Source organism: Talpa occidentalis, unplaced genomic scaffold (assembly GCF_014898055.3).
Source record: "Talpa occidentalis isolate TD23 unplaced genomic scaffold, MPIMG_talOcc4v2.1 talOcc4.11, whole genome shotgun sequence".
NCBI classification, from domain to species: Eukaryota; Metazoa; Chordata; class Mammalia; order Eulipotyphla; family Talpidae; genus Talpa; species Talpa occidentalis.
Window position 1 is genome coordinate 29,923,523 of NW_023601104.1, and position 26,118 is coordinate 29,949,640.

General features: G+C 37.0%; 1 protein-coding gene and 1 pseudogene across 6 annotated transcripts in view; one reads left to right on the top strand and one right to left on the bottom strand.

The window, feature by feature from the left end:
- Positions 1–26,118, top strand: part of ZNF609 (zinc finger protein 609) — a 194,983-nt gene that overhangs the window by 107,782 nt on the left and 61,083 nt on the right. Inside the window, exon 1 of one of the 6 annotated variants that reach the window (XM_037502697.2) lies at positions 21,277–21,800. The exons of the other annotated variants lie outside the window; for them this stretch is intronic. The gene's annotated coding sequence lies outside the window, so the exon portion shown is untranslated. Of the gene's footprint in view, positions 1–21,276; positions 21,801–26,118 lie in introns of those variants that run through there. 6 annotated transcript variants of the gene reach the window in all.
- On the bottom strand, positions 9,987–10,339 carry LOC119239572 (60S ribosomal protein L35a-like; annotated as a pseudogene).

A 26,118-nucleotide genomic window follows, 5' to 3' on the forward strand; every position in this document is an offset into this window, starting at 1 on the left:
ATATACTGAAAATTTTAGCTAGTCTGACAATACCAGAAAAAGAAATAAAAGGCATCCAGATATGAAAGGAAGAAATAAAATTGATATGATTATCTTCATGGAAAGTGCTAAGGGACTACAACAAAAGCTGTTAGAATATGTGTTTAGCAATATTATTGAAGGATGAAAGTTCAGTGTATGAAAATCAATTATATTTCTATATATTGGCAATCACATTTAAATTTTTAAAATAGCATTTAGAATAGAATTGAAAATATGAAATAAAGATATACCTGACAAGTGATGTATAAGACCTATACAGTGAAACCTGCAGAATATAACTGAAAGAAATTTTAAGAAGACCTAAATAAATGGAGAGATTTGCTATGTTCATGAATCAAAAAACTTCAGCTGGAACATTCTAGTGTCAGTTTTCCTAAGACTCACTGATAAATGCAATAGGTCCTAATTCTCAGCAGCCTTTTTTTTTTTAAAGATTTATTTATTTATTTATTTATTTATACGAGCACTGGGTAGAGTCAGAAGTGCGGGAGGGTGAGAGAATCCACCAGAGCCAGAGGAGTAACAGAACAGGCAGAAGGACCGAAGTACACTGCTGAGGGGAGCTGCAGGCAGCAGGAGAGGTCTGTGTGCCATATGGGATTCTCACCCTGTGGCCGGGATTGAACCAGCGCTGCAGAGGCTGCGGGCAGCCTTGCAGCCCAGCGCTCAACTGCTGCGCCACCGGGGAGGCCCCCTCAGCAGCCTTTTTTAATAGCAATTTTTTAATTCACATAGAAATGCACTTAGATTACCTGACTTCAACTTTTATTATAAATCTACAGTAGTAAAGAAACTGTAGTATAGACATAGCCAAATAGGTCAATGGAAGAGAGTCCATAATTCTCTCTCTCTCTCTCACACACACACACACACACACACACACACACACACACACACATGTAAATGGTCAATTGATTTTTCTATAGAGGCATAAGGGCAAGAGAAAGGATAGTTTTAACAAATGGTACTAGAATTCTTTTTGGACATCCATGTGCTAAAAAGTGAAGTTCTATCTATACCTCATGACACGGATAAAGGCCTTATCCATCCTATATGAAATTTAAATGTGGATCTATACATTAAATGTGGATATGTATATCATAAAATCAAAAACTGTAAAACTTCTAAAGAAAATCATAGGGGTAAAACTTTATAACATTGGGTGAGGCAAAGATTTCTTATGTATGACTTCAAACAGACAATTTGTAAAGGAAATATTGATGATTTGGTGTTTATTAAAGACAGGAAGTTCTGGGTCTCCCTGGTGGCGCAAGGGTTAAGATGCAACCTATGAAGCTATCTGCAGCCACTGCAGCACAAGTTTGATGCCCGACCAGAAAGCTGACCCACGTGACTCAGCAGACCTCTCCTGTCTTGCCCACTGCTCCCTTCAGCAGTATATTTCAGTGGATCTGCCTGTTCTGTTCCCTACTCTATCTCTGGTGAATCCTCTCAACCCCCCACACTTCTGGCCAGTACCCCAGTTCTTGTATTCATAAATAAACAAATCTTAAAAAAAAAAGTTGGGGCCTCCCCAGTGGCGCAGCCTCTGTAGTGCAGGTTCGATCCCAGCCAGCCTGGGGAGATACCCACATAGCACGGCAGACCTTTCCTATCTCGCCTACTGCTCCCCTCAGCTGTGTATTTCCGTCTGTCTGCCTGTTCTGCTCCCCACTGTGTCTTTGGTGAATCTTCTCACCCTCCCGCACATCTGGCCTATAGCCCTGGTTCTTGTATGCATGAATAAATAAATCTTTAAAAAAAAAAAAAAAGGTCAAGAAGTTCTGCTCTCTGAAGAAGATAAACTACAGACGGAGAGAATATTTGCAAATCACATATCTAATAAAGGACTTATGTCCAGAATACATAAAGAATTCTCAAAATTCAATAATAAAATAACCCAATTAAAAATGTGTTGTAACTTTGAACAGATACTTCACCAAACATGAGTGTTTCAAATCCCTTAATCAATAGGGAAAAACAGATTAAACCTATGAGATACTTTAGTAGATGCCTACACTAGGAAATCTAAAATTAAAACTATGCCCAGTGTTTTGAGGAGCATTAGAGAACTGTTTTACACTATTAATAGGAATGTAAAATGATTGAATTACTTTGAGAAAGTTTCACAGTTTTTTAAGAAAGTGAGCACTTGCCTAACATAGATATGATAACCAGCCATAAATACAGGGTATTTATGTCCACTTAGTCTTACACACATATATTCACAGAACTTTTATTTGTAATATCTCCAATTGGAGACAACTCAAATGTCCATTAACAGGTCCATTAACAATAATAATTGTTAGACCTGTGCATTAAATTATTGCCAACATAAAGGAAGAATCTGTTGATGCACACAACGTGAATGAACCTTAAGATAATTCCTGAGTGAAAGAAGCTATATAAAATAAAGAGAACATTCTATGTTTGATTCCATTTATATAAAATTCTAAAAAATGAAAACTATAGTAATAGAAAAAAGATCAGTAGTTGGCTGGGAGTAGGATAGGGAAGATCTTGAAGAACTGAGAGAAGCTATTGGAAGGAGGTAACAAAGCATACTGAGTGCGTGATTGACATGTCTACTCTCTTGATGATGTGATGATTCCACAGTTTTTAGACATGTCAGAACTTACTAGATTATGGTCCTTGTGGTGGGAAGGGAGATTTTTCATTGTTGGAGAGAGAAAAAATCTACAGTTTAATGAAACTGCCCTGTACTTGAAGCAGTCGTTGATATTTAGGAAGAGTATCTTATCAAAGGCATTGCATACCTATGAACACATTGGCTTGTTTTTAGGAGGTAAAACTTTCTGATTAATTGATGATCAACTTTATATTTAACTCTTAGGTGGAAATATTTCTCAAGAAAAAAATGTGACTGAGGAATTTTGCATTCTCATGGTTTTTGGTTTTACTTTGGTTCCATCCCTCAACAGAAACAGTGGACAACTGAGAATAACATAGAATCCCAAAATCAATTTAGCAACATGATTTTTATCATAGACTCATCATTGCTCATATCAACCTAAGAAAAAACCCCATCAGTCAAGTTTTAAACATAGAGACACTGAAATGTATTTGTATAGGTCACTCAAATTAATTTTATTGGATTTTACATGGTACTTTTTGACATGTAATTTTGGAGGTAGCTTATTATAACTCAGGGCTTTACCTGTAGATCATTTAATGAGATAATATTTAATTTGGCATATTGCTTTGTAGTATCCAATAGTTGTAAAAGTTAAAAGTACAACTTGGTTTGTAATTGAACTGTCCCTATTTTATCCCTTTACATTCTTAATTCTTGCTCTCTAGTGACAACACTTTCAAGTCTTTAAGTTTCTCCTGGTGTTTACTTTTATGGCTCAAATAACATACTTATTCTGCTATTCGTTTTAAGTTCCAAATTTATTAAATTATCTGAGGTTAAGCACTCTTACCTCTTTCCACCCCATCTCATACACTTTCTCATGTTTCCTTTCTTGTAATGCCTTTTATTTTCCATAGATTTGGTTTTTGTTTGCTTAGATTTTTATGTATCCATCAGTACTGCATCTCCAAACTCTTCTGTAGAATGAAAACTCTTTGGATGTTACAAACATTTGGTGATTTTTTGTTTGGAATCTTTTTTTTTTTTTTTTTTTTAACTTCAATGCTGTTTTTTATTGTTTGGAATCTTACTAGGCCAATCATAGCTTTTGTCCTAACAGACATACTTGGAATTTCTTCCTATGTTGAATCCTCTCCTTTCTGGATGCCATGTTTTCCTCTTAATTTATTGCCTTGTGATGTAGGAGCACATCTTCCAGTAGTAGCCGTCTGAGAAATAGAGTATGAAAGGTAAATATTTTTGAGAACTTAGAAATCTGAAATTTTTCTTAGGCACTAAAATCAAGATTGGGAATACTTGGTTCGGTTGTAAGAAACTGCTATTAAATTTTAGCCTATAAAAATGGTTATTATGTTTGTAACTTACTGTCTTTGGTTACCTCTGCAGTTACACTGATGATGTTCAAATAATTTGCCTGATTAAAACTTCCATCTCTTCTGTAATGTAAAAAAGATATATTGTCTTGATAGAAATTTTCACATTTTCTTTTCTGTAGTGACATTTCTTTTTCTACATGTTTTTAAAGTGGTATTTATTTTTCCTACTACCTACCATCCCTAATGCCCTTTTGTCTCCTCCCTCTGCCTCCCCTCTTAACCTTAGAAACCTCACTTGTTTATTAATGTCCAGTAGTTTATATATGTATTTTGCTCTATTGAATCATCTGTGATGTGTCTAATATTTTTCTTTGTCATTTTGACTTCTTCACACATAATTTCCTCAAACTCCTTCCATTTTGCTGTAAAGAGCAGCAATTCATCTTTCCTTATGGCTGAACAATATTCCATTGTGTGGCTATAACATCTTATATCTTTTTGGATATCTTTTTTATCCAGTCCTCTATTAGTGGGTACTTAGGTTTTTCCCATGTCCTAGCTATTTCAAATAAGCATTGTAGAGCATACAAATTTTTTAGCTGATGTCTCAGGTTTTTCAAATAGATGCCCAGGAGTGACATTGCTAGCTCAGATGGTATGTCCTTTTTTATTTATTTTTATTTTTTTAAAAAAGATTTATTTATGCATATAAGAACTGGGGTGTAGGCCAGAGGTAAGGGGGTGAGAGGATTCACCAGAGACAGAGTGGGGAGCAGAACAGGCGGATCTACTGAAATACACTGCTATAGGGAGCAGCGGGTGAGACAGGAGAGGTCTGCTGCACCATGTGGGTGCTCTCTGGCCAGGGATCGAACTCACGTTACAGTGGGTGGCAATGGCTTGATAGCACTGTGTATTTAACCCCTGTGCCACCAGGGAGGCCCCCCTTTTTATTTTTTTTAAGATAAATCCAGATCACTTTCCAAAAGGCTATACCAATTTACATCCCCACCACCAATGCAGTAGGGAATCCTCTTTGTCCACATCCTCTGCAGCACTTACTGATGGGGCTCTTTTTAATATGTGCCATACTCGTGTGTATGAGATGATATCTTAAAAGCATTAATAACCATTTCTCCATGTGTCTGTTGAACTTTTGGATATTCTGTATTGCTTTTGATGAATTATCTGTTCATTTCTGACTTCCATTTATTAATTAGGCTGTTTGCTTTGTTGTTACACAGTTTATCTTGGATGTTAATCCTTTGTCAATTATATAATCTGTGAATGTTTCCCGTCTTTCAGTTGGATGTCTTTTCAGTCTACTTATGTTTTGTCTCTTTTGAGGGAATGCCAATTGTTTATTTTTGCTTTTATTTCCCTTGTCATAGAGGTTTTGTATCCAAAAACATCTTTATCATTGATGTCATTTAATGTTTCTCCAGTATTTTTTTCTATGTATTTTATTGTTGCAGTTCTTATAGATAAGTCTTCAATCCATTTAGAATTTGTTTTTGTACAGTAACTTAAGGTCACTTAAAGATGATCCAACTTTAGCCTCTTACATGTGGCTGTTCAGTTTTCCCAGTTACATTTGTTAAAGAAACTACTCACTCCCCCATGGTATGATCAGGTCTCCTTTATTATGAATTAAGTATTGATACATATGTGAATTTATTTTTGGACTTTTTATTCTGTTCCATTGATCCATGTGTCTTTTTATTCCAGTACCATATTGTTTCATTTAATGGTTGCTTTATAATATAAAGCCAGATGATGTGATACCTCCATTTCTGTCCTTTTTTACACCAAGATTGCTTTTTTCATTGAAGAATATGACTTGTTTTTACTGCACATTAGATTTATTTTGCTAGTACTTTCACTTGTGCTGTTTTTACATGGTTTTTTTTGGTATTAGGGTAATGTTGCCATCATTAAATGTATTAGCATTCCCTCTTAGATTTTTATAAATATTTTTTTTTTTTTTAGTTCAGGTGTATTTATTTATTTTTTTTAAATAATAAATTTTATTGTTATATTCCCCATACAATTGCAGCCCCCCCATTCTGACCCCAATCCCTCCCCTCCCGCCCCCGCCCCCCTAAAAGTGTCTCTGGTTCATAGTTTTTTGTTGATTTTGATTTTCACTTTCTTAAAGTTATTCATTTTCCTGGTCCCTTATTTAAGTTTTCTAGATTCCTGTTATGAGTGAGACCATCCGGTATTTTTCTTTTCCTTTTTGGCTTATTTCGCTGAGCATGATCCCTTCCAGCGCCATCCATGTTGCTGCAAATTGCATGTGTTTATCTTTTTTGAATGCCGAGTAATATTCCATGGTATATATGTACCACATCTTCTTGATCCAGTCATCTATTTTTGGGCATTTGGGTTGTTTCCAAAGCTTAGCTATTGTAAACAGTGCTGCTGTAAACATAGGGGTGCAGGTGTTCTTTGGAATTGATGTTTCTGTGTCCTTTGGGTAAATACCTAGGAGTGGAATTGCTGGATCATATGGAAGTTCTATGTTTAGTAGGTCCAGAAATCTCCACACACCTTTCCATAGTGGTTGGACCAGTTTGCACTCCCACCAACAGTGCAGAAGAGTTCCTTTTTCTCCACACCCTCGCCAACATTTGTTGTTGCTAGTTTTTTTAATATGTGCCATTCTCACTGGTGTAAGATGGTATCTCATGGTAGTTTTGATTTGCATTTCCCTGGTTACAAGTGATGTTGAACATTTTTTCATATGCCTGTTGGCCATTTGCATTTCCTCTTCAGAGAAGTTTCTTTTTAGCTCTTCTGCCCATTTTTTGACTGGATTATTTTCTTTGTTGTTGTTGAGTCTCGTCAGCTCTTTGCAGATTTTTGTGATCAGTCCTTTATCATTAGTGTTGGGTGCAAAAATGTTCTCCCAGTTGGTGGGGTTTCTCTTTGTTTTGGTTATTGTCTCTTTTGCTGTGCAGAAGCTCTTTAATTTGATGTAGTCCCAGCTGTTTATCTTTGCCTTCACTATCACTGCTTTGGGTGATGTGTCTGTAAAGATGTCTTTGATGTGCAAGATTTTTATAAATAATTTGAGTAAGGTGGGCATAAGTTCCTTAAAAGTTTGTTAGAATTCACTTATAAAGCAGCCTGGCCATGAACTTTTCTTTTGGGGAACAGTTTTGATTCTTATTTCAGTTTCTGTGATTGTGATTGGTTTGTTCATCTTTATTTTTTCCTAGTTTTGGTAAAATGTATTTTTCTAAAAATTTGTCCATTTCTTAAGGATATCAAATTTATTTGACCTGTAGTTGTTCATAGTAATCTCTTAGGATTCTTTTTTTTTAAAAGATTTATTTATTCATGCATACAAAAACTGGGGTACAGGCCAGATGTGTGGGAGGGTGAGAGGATTCACCAGAGACAGAGCAGGGAACAGAACAGGCAGACTGACTGAAATACACTGCTGAGGGGAGCATTGGGCAAGACTGGAGAGGTCTGCTGCGCCATGTGGGATTCTCACCGGCCGGCCAGGATCGACCCCACACTGCAGAGGCTGTGGACAGCTTCACAGTGCTGTGCTCAACTATATGCCTTCTGTGGTCCTTTCTCCTCTCTCATTTCTAACTCATTGTACTCATTGTACTATTGTTTTCTCTCATTTCTTTGTTAGCCTAGCTAGAGGTTTATCAGTTTTCTTTATCTTCTCAAAGAACCAACTCTTTTTTTGTGGCCTGTTTTATTTCGATTTCTGCTCTTTTATTATTTCCTTCCTTCTACTAACTCGAGGTCATATTTGTTCCTCTTTTTTAAGGTGTTTTAGTTATAATAAGTTACTCATTTGGGATTTTTCTTATTTCTGTGGACTTCTATTGCAGTTATCTTCCATTTGAAGACCATTTTTTGTCATTTGATATTATCCTCATTTTTATCAGTCTCAGGTATTTTTTATTTCTATTTTAATGTAATCTTTAATTCAGTGGCTATTAAGTATCAAGTTGTCTGACTACTTGTATTTGTGGTTTTTCCCCTTTTTCACATATTTGATTTTAGCATTTAACTTTATGGCATTATGGTCAGAATACTTGATATAATTTCTATCTTTGTAGTTATATTGACAGTTGACTTGTTCATGTATTCCAACATATGAGCAATTCAACACACCAAAAATTTTCCATTGTATGTGAAAAAAATGTTTATGCAGCAGTTTTGTGGTGATGTTAATATCTCTTTAGTTCTATTAATATTTGCCGTATATTTCTTGCCACTCCATCTTTTGATACATGCATATTTATAAGTTTTATTTCTTCTTATTGTATTAAGCTATAATATAGGGTTCACTTTTATCCCTCATTACCTTTCTTAATTGGAGATCTACTTTATCTAATGTAAGAAAAGCTTACATTAGATAAGCTCCCCCCCCCCCCAAAGATTTATTTATTTATTTATACAAGCACTGGGTACAGTCAGAAGCATGGGAGGGTGAGAGAATTCACCAGAGCCAGAGCGGGGAGCAGAGCAGGCAGAAGGACCTAAGCACACTGCTGAGGGGAGCAGAGGGCGTCAGGAGAGGTCTGCGCGCCATGCGGGACCCTCCTCCAGTGGCCGGGGAGCAGCCGGGGATCGAACTGGCGCTGTAGAGGCTGCGGGCAGCTTCGGAACCCAGCACTCAACTGCTGCGCCACCGGGGAGTTCCTGTTCCTAACTTTTTTGATTGCCATTGCTTGGAGTATTATATTCCAGCCTTTACTTCTAAGTCTGTGTTTGTCTTTACTGGTAAGATGAGTATCCTATAAATAGGTAAAAATTTGTTTTGAAATCTACTCACCAAGCTATAACTTCTAATTGGATTTTAAGCTATTTACATTTAAGGTGATTATTGAGACATAAGTGCTTATGGCCATTTTGGATTTTTTTAGCTTGTTTTTCTATTTTTTGACATCTTCCTTTTATGTTTAAGTTCCATTTTCATTGTCTTATGTGTTACTTCTATTAATTTTTGTTTGAACATTCTGGCAAAATTAGCATATAGTGGACTATTTTTGTGACCCGTTGGATGATCTGGTCTTGTTCTGATGGGCCACATTTTTACTTTCCTCCATATTGTATAATTTTGCTGATATCTCTATAATTTTTTTTTGTTATTTTATAAACATCTCTTTAGCCATGCATGTCCAACTTGTTATTGGACTTTAATTTTTGCATTTTTTTACTGAAGCTTCCTTCTGTCTTTCATGCTAGTTTTTTAACGATAAAGTATTCTCGGCTGGAAATCTTTTTTTTTCCTCTTGAGTATTTTAAATACTTCCTTCTATTCCCTTCTTGCTTAAAAGATTTCCACTAAAATGTCTACGGACAGTCTAATAAGTGTTCCCTTAAAGGTACTCTTCCTTCTCTCGGTGCTTTTAATATTCTGTCCTTGTCATTGACTTTCAGCAGTTTGATTATAACATGTCGTGGAGTGTGTCAGTCTGGAATTATTTTGTTTGGAACTCTTTGGGCCCCTTGGATCAAGACATCTAGTTCATTTCCCAGATTGATATGGTTCTAAGCAATATTTCTTTTTTTTTTTTTTTTAAACAGAGGCATTTTTTTTTTTTTTTTTTATTTATTTGTTTGTTTGTTTTTTGTTTACACATGCACTGGGTACAGTCAGAAGCGCGGGAGGGTGAGAGAATTCACCAGAGCTAGAGCGGGGAGCAGAGCAGGCAGAAGGACCGAAGTACACTGCTGAGGGGAGCAGAGGGCGGCAGGAGAGGTCTGCGCGCCATGTGGGACCCTCCTCTTGTGGCCGGGGAGCAGCCGGGGATTGAACCGGCACTGCAGAGGCCGCGGGCAGCTTCGCAACCCAGCGCTCAACCGCTGCGCCACCGGGGAGGCCCTAAGCAATATTTCTTTAGAGAAATTTTCTATGCCATTCTCTTCTCCTTTCTAAGAACCCCATGATACTTACGTTATTTGTATTTAGGTTATCCCGAAGAGCACTTACTGTTTTCTTTTTTTTTTTTTTTTAATAAAAGAGGACGAATTCACTTTAATTTATTGGCTTTTCGGTAAGTATAAATCCATGAGGCATACAGCCTCACATGGATTCTGTGTCCTATGGCCTTAGCAAGAAGGTTGCTTTGGAACTTGGCACAACTGTTTCTGTGAGCACTCATTACCTTTCTCCAGATTACTCTAGTTTATTTGGTTTGCCACCAGGAGTCACTGTGTTGTTGTTTGCTTTGTACACATAAGCACATCTCTTGCCTAGAGAGGATTCCGTTTCATCTGGAGCATTAATGCCTTTAATTTTAAGAAGTGCTTTATGCTCCCTCTGGAGACCCCACTTGTAGCCAGCAAAAATGGCCTTGGCCTTGGACCACAGCCATCGAGACATATCTTAGAAGCCCTGTTCTCAGCGGGCCTACCCAGGCTCCAAGATGGCAGTGTGTTTTCATTTTTTAATTATTTTTTTCTTGTTCTATTTTTGTGTTTCCACCACTTTTCCTTCAAGCTCACGAATTTCCCCACAACTTACATTTCTCCATTACTTGCATATCTACTGTTGAGGTGCTGTATGTATTTTTTAAATTCAGTAATATTGCTTTTTAGATCCATTAGTTTGTAAGTCTCATATTTTCTGTCTTTGTTGTTTTACATCATCCATTTTTTTTTTCTTAATTTGGCTAGCATGGTTAACAGTTACCTGAAACAACTCCTCAGGCCTATTCCACAGTTCTACACTGAGACTCTTCAGGGCTTTTTGTTCCTTTGGCATTTGTGATATATTCTTCTGTCTCATCATTTTTAGTTTTTATGAATCATAATTGAATTTCCTTATTTTAATAAATTTGCTTTATACTCCTTCTACAAGAAGCTTGTTATAATCCTAGTGTTTTTTGTTTTTTTTTTACCCAGTGTCTACTGTTTCACAGATCAGTGCTTTTGCACCTATTCAGATAACTGGGGCACTGGTGCCAGTGCAGGTAGTAGATCAAAAGGAACTGGGCCAATAAAGCCCTGAAAGGCTAGCTCCAGTGAACATCATTGGTTCAGGTTTCCTACAGTGCTGCAGGTCCCCATATTGAGTGGTGGGGATCCACCGTGAACCCCTTTCCTAGGTCAACTCCTTGACCAAAATGTTTGGTACAACCTTATGCCAGCCTCAGTGTTTAGGCTGTGGTTGAGCAACAGATACAGCGCTGGGTAAAAACTTTGAGACAGGGACATAATCCAGGAATTGTTCTCTTTACTTTTCATGTATGGAGCCTAATTCTAGTGCACTTGTTCCTGTTAGTGAGGTCCAGATGCTTAGGCTCCAGTTAGTGAGAGCATTCAGTTGTTGTCTTGATTTTGGCCCTGGGTGAGGATGAGGCAGGTGTTTGGCATAGCGTAGCTTCAGGTTGCAAATAATAACCTCTTTGATGAAGAGAGGCAGGTGATCTGATCTGGCTCTCCCCGCTGGTTTGAACTCCAACTGCTCTAGTTTAGAAGCCACAGGCTCAAGCCAGTAATCATCATTCTGCAGCCTTAATACACTGTTTCTCCAGTGTGCATGCTCAGTATATTCCCTTCTCAGGTGTAGAGCCGGTTTCTAAAGTCCCTGATGTGGTCATGTGCCCTTGGGTCAACAACAGCAGAGGGGCTATATACAGATGCTGTCTCTTGCTCTCCCAGGTTGTGCTGCCCTGTTATTGCTGTGCTGCCCCAGTATCACCCAAAATACAATTCAATTACAGTTTTTCCTACCTCCTTTTGCCATCCCATTGCTCCTGATACATGCAGTGGTCATCCATTTGTCTTTCAAGAGTTGTTAACTTAGTTTTGATTGTGAAGATGTAGAGGAGGAGAGTTTGGTGTGTTTGCCACTGTTTAGCCAGACTCCTTCCTTTCTTTTTTAAAATCAATTTTCTTTTTCTTTCTTCAACTTTCTTAATTGCAGTGTAGCCCTATTGTATTACCCTTCTCAATTTCTTATTTTTTCCCTGTTTTTATCTTTTTGGGTTTTTTTTCTAGATTTCTTCAATTTTATCCTCCAGCTTCCTATTTTATATACATATATAATGAAATAGTTTATTTTTATTTCTACAGTCTCTTTAGACTCTGAATTATTTCTCATAATCTCTTGTTCTTGTTCCATGGATGCAGTATATTATGTATGATATGATCGTAATTCTATTTGTTTTTTTTTCTGCTCCCTGCATTGTCTTTTTTTTTTAATGAGTTCATTCATTGTTTAGTTAAGAATCATATTAGAGCATTTTTACCAAATGTCTTGTCATTCTTGATTATTTACTTGTATTTAAAAGTGAGACTACAATCTCTTTTTTTTTTTTTTAGAAGCTCTGTTTTCATTGGTGGAGCTTGTCAATTGTTGTGCTTTACTGTAGGGGTGACTGACCATTTAGATTGGGGGGGGTGGTCCTCCAACTGCATGCATCTGTAGATCTTTTGTCTTTGCTAGGCAGGCATTTTTCCTCAGAGGAATCAACCAGTCTTTTGCCTGCTTTCTCAGAGCCTAGTGGAGGGAAAAGGACTTTATGTATTGCCATTTCTCTCATTGTTGTACTTTATCCCTCAACATATGCAGAAAGTAAACCTTCAGGATTCTGCTGGAATAGTGAAGGATAGAGAGTGTGGAAGTGGGGAGGTTACACTGGGTAGTGTAGAAGATCTATAGAGGCCTGATTGTATTTTTTCAAGACTTTGTGCCCAAATACCTGTTTTGAACACTGTTCTCTTTTCAAGAGAATACCTCTAAACTTTTCCTGGGTTTTAAATACTTGCTAACATATTTTCTTTACCTCCACCCCTATCATCTCTTACAGGCATAAGTTTCATCTTCCTCTAGTCTAACAGTTGTCCGTCTAATTTCTAGTTTCTAAATTATTTTTGACATTGCATGTCTGCTATTTCCTATCTTGCTCTTTGTCCTTGAGATTTTATTCTTATTTTTCTGTTTACTTGATTTCTATATACTTGGTTTCATTTTAATGAGGTTTTGGTACACACAGGCAGTCCCCTCACTTGTGTATCATGTGCCCCTCTGGACTACATTCTCCTGAGTAGGGTTAAATGAAAGGCTGAAATCCAGCCTGAGCTTGATCACACCTTGAACCTGGTTTGCCCAGAAGGAGGTAGCTTCTCTCTAATTCACAAAGACCTTATGCTGGTGGTAGCCGTGCATGTATATTTATTGCTGTCTTCTTAAGGTACTAACTTGAATCTGCTGTATAGTTCTGCTATATTGTTTTCAATTCTGTAGCAAATTGTGAATGCTTTTTACTGGGTTGATTATACCTGTTGCTTGACATATATCCCTATGTATTCCCTTTGAATATAGTAAAACACTTTACTTTTAACTGTTGTCTGTTTCCAGGTGTAGTTGCCTGGCGCCTAATTGGATGTTCAGTTTTTGTAGTTATACCCATTTGCCTTTGGCATCATTGATCCCTGTGCCAATCGTACTTGGTAGATTCAGGCACTCCTGAATTAACTCAATATTCTGAGTGCTAACCATACTTGGTAGATTCAGGCACTACTGAATTAACTCAATATTCTGAGTGCTAAATACTCGTCCAGTAAATAGTGAGTCATAGAGAAGGAGACTGAATCTAAGGGATTCTGAAATGCTTATTTTTTGAGATAATGATCAAAAGGAAATATGCCTTGTGAAGTCCAAATACTGAAAACCTTGTTAAATTTTCAGGGAGAAGTTAAAATTCTCTAAGAAAACTTAGAAACAAAGTTCCTTTTGAGAAGTGCTGATTGTCCCCATCATGTTCCACCTAATTATACTACTACTCACCATCTTTGATTTCTTAACTTGTAGGTTGACATAACCCGGAGGAAGGAAGGATAAGGGAGTCAGGAATAACTTGAGATGATAATAGGTGTCAGCAGCATTTTCTACTGTGACCTTTAAAGGAATGCTGGGTAGAATATATTAAAACAGAACAAAAGGCAGCAGAAGTCTTTAGTGAAATGAAATAGTTCTCAAGTTTATTAGAACTACCATTTAACACTTTTTCATTATTTATTTCCTATAATTTATAGAGAAAGAAACAGTTACCATGTGGCAGCCTATACTTCTTCTCTTTTAGCTACAGAATAGAGATAGATGTTTGCTTTCAAGATAATGTCATTCTTTTATAACTTTTCTTCCTATGAATGATTATCTCTGCCTGTTGCTTCCTAGGAGAGGTTTCAGAAGGACAGTACTTTGTTGTTTATTCAATTTTTAGGAGCAGCTACTCTGGAGAACAAAGAATGATAGAATTTAACTCTTAAGGATGGCAGAGACTAAAGAATTAGTTCATCGTTTACAACAGCTGAAGAAATAGCAGCCCATTGTTCTCCAAAGTAGATCTTGCCACCCACCAGTTGTTGAAATCTCAGCCTTGTCATTGCATACATTTCACTGTCCTAATGTCAAGTAGTAGAGGGACAGGGAATCCTACCTTTCCATCTCCCTTTGTATATGGAGTGTCTATTATATAGATAAATGACACTGTCAGTCCTGTCAGTGACAAATATTTAGCACTTAACACAGTGCCTACTTGTAGTAAGGCCTTAGAAACTTTGTCATATATATGCTGAAATAACTATTAAGTTCTGGGTCTGTGATTGAGAGAGCCTATAACATCCAGTTTCTAGAAAGTTATATATTCCTGCAAAAGTTATCTCAACTTAGATTTTCAAAGTTATTATTCATTCATTCAGAAAATATTTGTTGAGTATATTCTATGTTCAGGCAGTATGATAGACCCCCAAGGATAAGAGTGTTAAAGGAAGGAATACCCTCCATTGAACCTTTTGTTTATTATGGAAGGAAGGCATTTTAAAAGCTGTCATTTTGCATAAGATAATGCTACAAAGGAGAATTATACCTCTGAAATTCTATGGAAGTACACTCTCTGGCTTAATTTTTCTTTTTCTATTTTTTTTTTCTACTCCTTCTCTCTGGTAGCCTCAGTTTTGCAGTCCTAATTCCAGAATTTGCTTTTGTTTTGTCTGTTTCTTTGTATTCCACATGTGAGTAGTAATCACCTGGTATCTGACTTTCTCCTTCTGGACTTAATGTTGCTTGCCTTTACCCCTCAAGTTCCATTTTTTACCACAAATGGCAATATTTCACCTTTGTTTTTAATAGCTAAGTAGTATTGCATTTTATATCTATACCACATCATCTTTGCTCAAGCATCCATCAGTGGGCACTTAGGTTGTTTCCTTATCTTGCTTGTGGTAAATAGTAAATAGTGCTACAGTGAACATACATATTTTCAGATCGGAATATTTTTATACTCTCCAGGTACCTAAAAGTGTAATTACTAGATTAGATAGTAGATCTGTTTCAATTTTTTGAGGTACCTCCATACTGTTTTGCTTAGAGACATTAACCAATTTACAATCCCCAAGGGTTCGTTTTATCCATACCCTTACCAGCACTTGTTCCTGGTATTTTTGATATAGGCCATTCTCATAGAATGTGAGGGGATTTCTCATTGTGGTTTTGATTTTCATTTCCCTAATAATAAGTAATGATGACCTTTTTTGTGTGTGCCTGTTGGCTTTCTGTACTTCTTTGAAGAAGTCTCTTCAGATGTTCTGTACATTTTTTGGACTGAATTTTTTGTTGTTGAATGATATTAATTCTGTATACCTTAGAAATTAATTCTTTGTCAAATGTTGATGTGCAAATATTTTCTCCCACTCGGTGGGATGACTTTTCATTTTAATGAAGTGCCTTTCTCTTTGCAAAAATTATTTAGTTTGATGTAGTCACATTTGTTTATTTCTGCTTTTGTTTCCCTTGCTCTTGGAATTGGGTCCCCAAGTACATCCCTAAGAACAACATTGTGGAGTGCACTGCCTCTATTTTCTTCTGTATGGTTTATGATCAGGTCATGCTTCCATATTTTTAATCCGTCTTGAATTAATTTTTGTGGATGGTGTGAAATAGTGGCCAAGTTTCAATATTTGTGATTTTTCCAACACCATTTGTTGAAGGAACTTTCCTTTCTCCATTCTAGGCTCTTAGCTTCTTTATCATAAATTAAGTCCTTGTATGTGTGTGTTTATTTCTAGGGTCTTAGTTCTAGTCTATTGATTTATTTTTATTCCAATACCATACTGTTTTGATTACTATCACCTTGTATTATTATTTGAAGTCAGGAAGCATGATTCCTTCATTCTTTTATCCCAGGATTGCTTTGGCTCTTCAGAGTCTCTTGTGGTTCCATATGAATTTTAATAATGTTTGTTCTATTTCTTAAGAGAATGCCACTGGAATTTTGAGGTGGGTAAAATATATTAGGTGGCCATTTAATAATTTTAATTGTTCTAATCCAGGATCACAATGTGACTTTGTTTGTTTTTTTTTTTTCTTTTTTTTGTAGTAGATTAGAAAATAATTTTTTTTCTCTGAGCAAAATCTTTGTTTGAGGGAGAACAGAAACATCTGATTTGGGCCTGTTGGTGTTAAAATATGGCACAGAATGGTGTATACACAATAAAAATTTGTTAGGTGTTCCTCATTAGACTTGTGGAATTAATTGAATGTTCATCAAGGACTTGAAGTAAACTATGAAGTTGAAAAACATGTTTATATGCCATGTGTACTTGTTAGAAATACAAAAGTAATATTTCTCTTCTGTACTGGTCTGTTTCTCCCTTCAGGCAGGTATGACTTCTTGCTAGTTTCTGCATGTGTGTGCCTGTTCTCTCTAATCTTTTACTCAGTTGGATCAGTCTAGCTTTGGAGCTAGAAATCCATAGAATCTCTTCAAGCAACCTGAACAAAATCTGTAGAGAAAAAAAAAGTCTTGAGAAGTAGGCTCTGGAACATTGGAGATGTGAAAATCATACCAAAATTGACCATTTAAATATTTCATAGATTGAAAGAAGAAGATACCTTACTGTCTGAAGAATAAATGTATCTGAGCTATTTCATCATTTATTATATTTGAAATACACGTATCTCTATGGGACTCAGATAGTATGATTCTTCTAGCACCACTCCTCCTTGGACCCTAACCTGATACCATACCAGAGCCACTGTGGTTTAGGTGCTGCCTTTTTCTCATTCATATCAGTTTGAAGAAGTTCCTGGTTGGCATTGTTTCATTTTAGTTCTGAAAATGCTTGTCTGAATGTAGATGTTCTCATTTTGATGGATACACTCTTGTTCTATAGTCCAAGTTCATTTATTTATTTTTAATTTTTTAAATTTTCTTACATTGTTGTTCATTTTGTACAGTATTTGATTTCTCCCTTCAGGGACCCTTGCCGGAGGCCGGGGAATGAACTGGCGCTGCAGAGGCTGCGGACAGCCTCACAGCCCAGCAGCCCAGTGCTCAACCGCTGCGCCACCATGGGAGGCCCTGTCTTTTTTTTTTTTAAACCCTTTGGTCAATTTCCCTGTATCCTCCTATAAATGATATCATCCAATATTTTTCTTTTTCCTTCTTATTTATTTCACTGAGCATAATACCCTAAAGTGCAAGTTTATAGCAGTGCTGCCCCCTGAATAACAAATTCAAATCTAGGCAAGATTAGAATTTAAGAGACTAAAATCCTAGCATTTCATTCATCTTAGAAGGAAACTGAGACTAAGAGAGCTTAAGTGATCACAGATAATGTGTAGAAATTTTGAGGGTGCTAGAAAATGGAGTAATAGCCAGGAAAGTTTCCTTTGCAGAATCAAGATTGCTTTTTATAGAGGGCAAGAAAGGAGCAGGTTGAAGGAAACCTACCTGATCTTTTTTAAAACAGCTAAAGTATTTGTGCTTTGGGCATTTCCCCCTTGTTAGAAGCTGTTCTACCCATTTGGTTTTCTAAGGGTCCCTTCTCAGGCTAGTGATTAGCCATATGTCTCAGAAGTAGAAATTAAGTGCTTTCTCTCTAACTCCTTAGAGAATTATGGGATTATTACCAATTTGTCACCTGCTGACTAGGTTTATCTCCTTGAGGAGACTGTATACTAATGGATTATACAGTTTGTTCTACGAGCAGTGAGAGATTGTACAGACTACAGGAGATTATGGCAACTTCTTTTTCAGTCTAACAGTACAATAGGACACAATTTCAGCTGCCACAAAGGAAAGGTGCTTTAAAACACTGCACATCAGAATGTCCTTTTGGGACTTTGCTGGATTTACTCTGGTTTCCTCACATGAATTCCTCAAGCAAACTCCACTTTAACTTTTCTGATTGGAGCTGAGTGTAGAGTTGTGCGAGAATTATGAAAGTTGTTATCACCTCATGTGTGCATGTTCCAACATGAAATAAGAATGGACTTGAAAAGTTAAAAAGAAAGAAAAGTCATTTAAATTTCTTGTAATTGATGATTTAGTTGCCAGCTCCTGAACTACTCTCAGGCTGAAGAGCTATTGATATCTGGCTTGTGAACTTTCTCATCTATGTTCTGAGATAAAGGTCAGTGGAAGAAACCCCTTTGGAGGATCTTCAGAACACATTTAATAATAGCAGAAACTATAGCAGCAGCAGCAGCATTTAACATTTATCAGACTGTGCTGGGCAACAATTCCAAATGCTTTGTATATTGTATTTCACTTAATTCTCACAGCAGTTCTGTGATATTGTACCAGTATGATTTTGATTTTGCTAATGGGAAAACTGACTTAAAGAAGTTAAGTGACTTGCTTAATGTTTCACAGCCAATAGTGGAAAATCTGTTTCAACTCACGGTAGCTATCTTCAAAGTCCATTTATTTCTTTTAATCATTACCCTCTGCTACTTATCTTCATCCTTTACTTCTGTTTGAAGAAGTAGGACTTTAGCCTGTGAAAAAAATCAAACAGGTGCAAGAGACTTAGCCGTTAAGCTGGTCCTCTCAACCTTGTTTATACAAGTGAAAATTGGGACAGCTAAAAATCCACCTGTTGGGATTGACCAAATAAATTATGGTTTATTTGTTCAAAAGACTTTTATTCACACATTTTATGTCTTAAATTAATAGATACCTCACATAAAAATCTTCTAGATACAGTGATATTCTGATAGTTTGCAATCTGAAAATTCCAGTTGGTCTTCAGAAAGTTCTCATATTCAAGAATAATTCATAATGTTCTGATGGCCCAACCATAACTCATTCTTGCAATAGAATTGAATGGATAAGGAATTGGTATTTGCTGTCTGGTCATGTTAATGCTTTTGTGTGGAACTCCTTGACTATTGTTCAAGTATTTTGATTGCGGAAGATGCAAAAATGTAATACTTTAAAGAGCAGGAGAGGTTCAAAGGATTTTATATTATGGACAGGCATCTTAAGGATGAATCATAGTTCCATCTTCTAAAAAAATGAAATAAATATTCCATCAGAAGCTTATTTTAGAAGAAATAAAGGAATAGACTGATACTGAACCCACTCCTAAAGCCAGGTAGCTGGAGAGGTACTCTGATTGCCAATCTCATCAGCAGTATGAGGACTAATGGAAGAATGGTTTTCCTATAGGGAAAAGAGGGTGCTGGGCAGTCAAAAACTACATGTATACTATAATTATAAAATTAAAACCTGCAAAGGTGAGGATTTAGAATCATATTTACAGAATATGATTTTAAGGGATATAAGTTTTTAAATTCCAGAAGTTGGTCCAATCAGAAAGAATTTCGGGATTTGTATTAGCATGGTTAGAAAACCCATTTTCCCATTAGACTAGAGCTTGTGAAGCTTGAACTGCTACAGTTACTTTGCCACCCAGGAGGAGAGCCTATCAGAAAATGAAGCTGAAACAGAAAATAGCACCAAGAGAAGGAGGGAGAAACTAGACCCCATCATATCATTTGAGCCCCTATATCAGGTCATGTCGAATTTGGACATTTTTAGTTATACAAGAGCCAGAAAGTTCCTTTTTTGCTTAGGCCAGTTTGACTGTGGTATTCTATTACTTGTAGCTGAAGAAACTCTGAGTACAATCTCCTTAGAGATCATAAAGTCCAGCTACTTTGGTTCATAAGATTGAAGTTTGGAGGAGTGAAGTGACTTGCCTAATAAACAGTTAATTGGTAAAAAACTGGAACTAAAAGTTGGCCCTGCCACCTCCTTTTTGTTGTTGTTTTTAAAGATTTACCTATTCATACACACAAGAACTGGAGTACAGACCAGAGGTGGGGGGGGGGAGGTGTGTGAGAGGATTCACCAGAGACAGAGTGAGGAACAGAACAGGTAGATCGACAAACACACTGCTGAGGAGAGCAGTGGGCAAGTCAGGAGAGGTCTGCTGCGCCACATGGGCAGCTCCCTGGTCAGGGATCGAACCCGTGCTGCAGTGGCTGTGGACAGCTTTCTAGGTTGCGTCTTAACCCCTTGCGCCACCAGGGAGGCCCCCTGCTACCTCCTTTATATGCTCATTACATCTACATAAATCATTTTAAGTAGGTTTGGGGTAAAATTTGTAATGAGGATGCCTTGTTAGGCATAAACTACTAGGAATTAGCCTACTTTGACTTTTGGAATAACAGTAACTGCTATTGGCAGGAAACTGTCTCCAGTATAGTAGCTCTTATTTTTCTAAACCGTTGTATAAGAGTTCTAGCTAAAGACCATAGCATGATTGGTATCTTAGTAACTCAGTCATCTGTGAACTTAGTGGATAATATTTGGCTGGCTGTTTCATGTTGCCCATTCCATGGGCTTCCTAAACTTCTAGAATCAGCAGGCTTACAATATTTTTCTGTGAGTGTGTCCAGTATTATGAAGTGACACATAAACCTCAGATATACCAAGCTCACTAAGGGCTTGCATGTGGGCTGTTCCCTCTGCCTGCATTGCTTATCCCTACACTCTTCATGTCTTTTTCTCCTTCAGGTTAAATTCAGCCTCTACAGAGATACCTTCCCTGTCTGTCCTAGATAGCTCTCTTTGTTCTCTTTTTTTGCCATGTTTGTTCCTTAAAAGGTTTCCAATTTATATTTAGTTACCACTCTTTCATTTACCACTCCATACTCAGTGTCTAGCTCAGGACCTACACATGGGGGATACTCAATATTTATTTGTCAAATGATTCAATTTAATATATCCAGGGCTTGAAGAAAAACAAAAAATAAAAATAAAAACATTGTTTGGACCCATCTCCCAGTCATGACCCAAGAACCTTAATTGCCCTCACACCTTCACTGACTGAACATAGGGCACAAATCCTAAAAAGAAAGGAAATTAAAAACTGTACCACTACACTTATAACTGTCTCAGGCATTTTTGAGTTAATATTTTATTACCTCTCTTCTTCAGCTTGGCATGTCTTGTTTTTTCCTCTTCTCTGTGACTTCTCACCTACCCACTTGACTCTGACTCAGATTCCTCACACTGAAAGGATATATCAGAGAAGTGAGGTGGCCTTGAGAGCAGGGGAGGAAGGATGGAATGACAAGAGGCACCAGAAATCTCTTTCAGGTCTCTAATGGCTCGAGGTCATCATTTAAAGTCTAGAGTAAGAGGGACTTGGAGTGCCTCTTTTTCTTGCTCAGTGCCCTCAACTCGAGTGCTTAGCTGGCAGGCAGACACCTTTTCCTTCTCAGTTACTGTCAGAGCAACATGAAGGTCAGGCAGAGAGAGACAAATGAGAGCTGCTCAGGGACGGGAGGTTACCACGGTAACAAGCAGGCAGGACTGCTATTTGGAAACAGGCCTAATCTTTCTCCTCCTCCTCTCTCCTTCTCTGCACAAGAAGATGGGTATTGTTTAGCTGACCTCCATCCTTGGGGTGGGAACCATAATCCCTTTCTGACAGTTGCTGGTGACACTGGAGTGAGCTGCTTTGCATTTTAATTTGATAAGCCACAGCCCCAGTTTTCTCAGAAGTGTTTGGAGACATGGCTTTTTCTGGCCCTGTTCCAGGTAGGATTCTGGTTGCCACTGAGCAGGGTTTGGGATTGTTTATTTCTCAACAAAGAATTTGCATATTTGTCCTTGTGTGGAAGGTGCCATTGGGTTCTCAACAGCTCTTATCAAATGAATATAGGTAGTCTTTTGGTTTTGAATACCTGCCTTATGAAGTCATAGAGATCTTTATTTAGTACTGCCTTTATCCCCAGCTCTTACGAAGCATCCCACAGTTTTGGGCCAGTGTACTGGATATACTGACTTAATGTACTTACACTTTTGCCTCCCCTTTTTACTTCTATGCCCCACTATTCTTACTACATTCCCATTTCCTCATCAACCTAGGTCTCTTTTCTTACACTAAACCTTTACATATGTAAATCTCTCTCATTTTCCTCTTAAAATCACTATTTAAAAATGTTTAGTATAATTTGAAAGTTGTAACAAATTTTGATAGAATGAAACATTTTCAATATAATGAAAATCAAATACTGAAAAAAAAAAGAGGAAGTAAAAATCATCCAGAATCTCACTACCCAAAGATAACAGCAGCAGAATTTTCCAGTGTGCAACTTCTAACTTTTAACCTACTCATTGTATAAGAATCATAGGTACTGGGCCTTACTGGCGGTGCATGGGTTAAAGTCTCAGTGCTATCAAGCTATTGCCAGTCACTGCAGCATGAGTTCCATCCCAGGCAAGGGAGGTAACCCATATAGCGCAGCTGACCTCTTCTGTTTCATCTGTTCTGCTCCCACTCTGTCTCTGGTGAATCATCTCACCCCCGTACCTCTGACCTACACCCCAGTTCTTGTATGCATAAATTTTAAAAAATATTTTAAAGAAATCAAATATTTATATAGAAATCAATTTGACATTAATTTGCAAATATAATAATACATGTTCTATTGTAACCTTGCAACCTTTCCTCTTCTTTATAACATACACCTATGCAGTTATCTTGCTATAAATTCTAGAAATGGAATTTGGGGACAGGAGAACATGTACATCTCATATTCCGATACATGTGCCAAATTGCCTCATCCATATCTTCTACTAACTCATCTTCGTATTTATATGTTGTTCTGAAGTCCTTAAAAATTCTTAGAAGATCGCATCAGATCATGCTCAGAAGACCTACATCCTCTTTTCCTAATATACTTCCTACTCCTGATATAATTCCAGTTTCCTAGATTGCTGGCAATTAAGTGAACTAAAACAAACAAACAAAAAAAATACCTAATCTCCAACCTTTCTCCAAATTGAAAATAAAAACTGTTCCTCCTTTTTCTCTCAGTAATGGAATACCACCCACTTGAATTTACGCTCCAGAGAAAGGAATTTTTATCTCTGTCATAGTATATCCTCAGTACCTAGAATAGTTCCTGGCATGTATTAGGTACTCAGTAGATATTCATTCAATCGTCTCCCCACCATCAAAATCAGAAATTTTATCATGCCTCACTCCTTTATTATTTACCTACATGTCTGATACCTCATTAAGTCAAACTGCTTATTCGTGCTGAATGTCTCTTAAATCCTCCCTATAATCCTCCTACTGGTGTTTCACTGGGTTTATTGCAGCAGGCATCTTAGCCAGGAGCCTTCCTTTTCAGTCTCTTTTAGTCTACTCCCTTCTATTCGTTAATTTTATCTTTAAATATATAAATCTGATAACATCTTTCTTTTGCTTTAATCCCTCAGTGGTTTCTCAATACATGCAAACTTAAGCCCAAATTTTATTCTCCGTGTATTGTTTACCCCAACCAAATCAAACAACTTGCTGTTTGTTCTTTGAATATGTTGTTTTGTTCTTGCCTGTGCACCTTTGAGCAGGCTGTTCCTTCTGCTTGGAATGCATTTTTTTGTTCTTGTGAAACACCTACTTATCTTTTAGTACACTCCAGTGTGAGGTCTTTTTTATTCCCTATGACAGTCACTCCCTAGGGAGAGCACTTGCAGCCCTTTGTTCATCTTGGTTATGGTTATTTGTTTACCACTTTATCTCCTAATCTAAAATGAGAATATAAATATACAAATACAGGGTATCTTTTCTTCTAAGCCTTATAAAGTTGTGTAATTCTCCATTTAATTTTTGAATTAATTTGTGAGTATTAGACTAAGGACTGTGTTTAGTAGTGAAGGCAGTAAAAATCTGTTAACTAGAATATAATGAGTCTTACATTGTTGGTTTTGCTTAATACTCTACCTTGGTTAAAGAGTTTTAAATACAGAGTTCTTTCCAATATTGGAGTTCTCTGATATGTAAGGCGTGGTATTTGGGAAACTTTCTGTCCCTACCTCTGAATATCTGTGGGATTTTATGAGTGCTCTATGTTAAGTATGTTCTTCAAAATTCTAAATTTCAAATAGTGTTGATATTTGGTATAATTGTTTTTGTTGGTCTGCTTTAGAAGCGTTGAACGAGGGAGTAGTTGTTGAAAAGTAAAGGTTTGACTGCATTATGGCAGGTGCTTTCAGTTCTACTTCAGAGAATATTTGTACGGAAAAATCAGAACGCTATTATGATGAAACTTTAAGTGAAAGTCAACATATGAAACAACTAATTACCAAAATTAGTGTGCAAATCCAAATCTAAAAATAGATTTAAAACTCTTCTTGAAGATTTTTTGCAGAAGATAAGTTTGCTTTACCAGAGAACTACTAAAAAGCAAGTACCCTGTTTCCAGTTTAACAAAGCACCTCGAATTTTCAGAGAACTCAAGTGTCCTAGTCCAAATTAATCATTTTGGAAAAAATTGAAAGCATTGGCACATGACGTCCCAGATCCTGTTGTCTAGAGAAGCCTAATAAATTTGGGAGAAGCAGAAAACTACAGACAGGCACATACCCAGATTTTCAAGGTTAAGTTTAAACTTAACATTAATCTTCAACAAACTCCTAGACCAAAATGTTAAACAGATAGTTTGTCTGCTAATTGCAGTCCTTCCTGGTTATATCTAAGCTGCCTTGGAGTAGCCTACTATAATGGCAAAAAGCATAAACTTAAGAGTTAGACAACATTGGTTCAAGTCCTTTTCCTGCCACTTAATAACTGGGTAATTATACACAAATCAGTTGACATTTCTGGGGCTTTGTTTCTTTTCTGACAACCAAAGTAATCATCATTTCACTGGAGTGTTGTGAGACTTAATGAGATAACATATCTAGAACTCCTCACACACACTAGGCACAAGATAAATCCTTTCTTTATCTTCCTTTTACTCTTGATATTTTCCTTTACCCCTTGCAGTTTAACTTTTGTGCCTTACCCTTTCCTGCAATTTTAACTTCTTGCTAAGGTTATTTAACACCAGCCCATTTTGTTCTTGAAACTACGTTTTCCCTTGACTTCTTGTGATAGCATTAAGTTTTGGTTGTCCTTTATTATTACTCATGTATTGTGGAGCCAAATAGCCTGAGTTTGAATCCCTGTTTCATCACTTAGTAACTGTTTGGTCAAGTTACCAACCTATTTAGTCTTAGTATATTCATCATTAAAAGGACATATCATAGGGCCTCCCCCGGTGGCGCAGCGGTTGAGCACTGGGTTGCGAGGCTGCCCACAGCCTCTGCAACGCCAGTTCAATTCCCGGCCACCAGCGAGGGTCCCACCAAAAAAAAAAAAAAAAAAGGACATATATTAGTTACCATAGAGGGTTGTTTTTAGGAATACATCTAAAATGCTTTGAAAAGTACTTGGCACATACAGTAAAAGTTTGCTTTTGTCATCATGATTTTTATTGATTTCAGCTCTTTTGTGGTCTTGTCTTCTTGGATTTAATCCTTTCAATATTGATACTCCCAAATTGCTCTCCCCTGCTTGCTTTTTTCATCTCTCTATCCTCTGCCCTTGCACTATCCCATCCAGCAGGATTATGACTTCTACTAACTACTGCCTGGACCTTTCACCTGAGTTCCAGTTTATATCCAGCAACTTACTTAAAATTCCAAAGTTTGAACTTCTTTTCTGATTCTGTCCTACCAACAATTGTTTTGTTGCTCTTGTTTTCTTGTGTCTCCTGAAATAATGGTGCCAGAAACCTTGAAATCTGCCCAGATTATTCTTACCTAATGGGTAAGTCAACTATTCCTGTCGGTTCCACCTCTAACCAACTCATTCTTTTCTTTCCATTATAACTACCACTACCTTGATTCAAGTCATTGTCTGATTTTACTTAGACGGTTGTAGTGTCTCTTATTAATCTTCCTCTAAGTCAAGGTAAAAAATTTTAAAGTATATTGGATCATATCATTTTCCTGCTTAGAACTCCAATACTTTCTTTACTTTGACATGTAATATCCCATTACTAGGTCCAACACCTCCATGCCA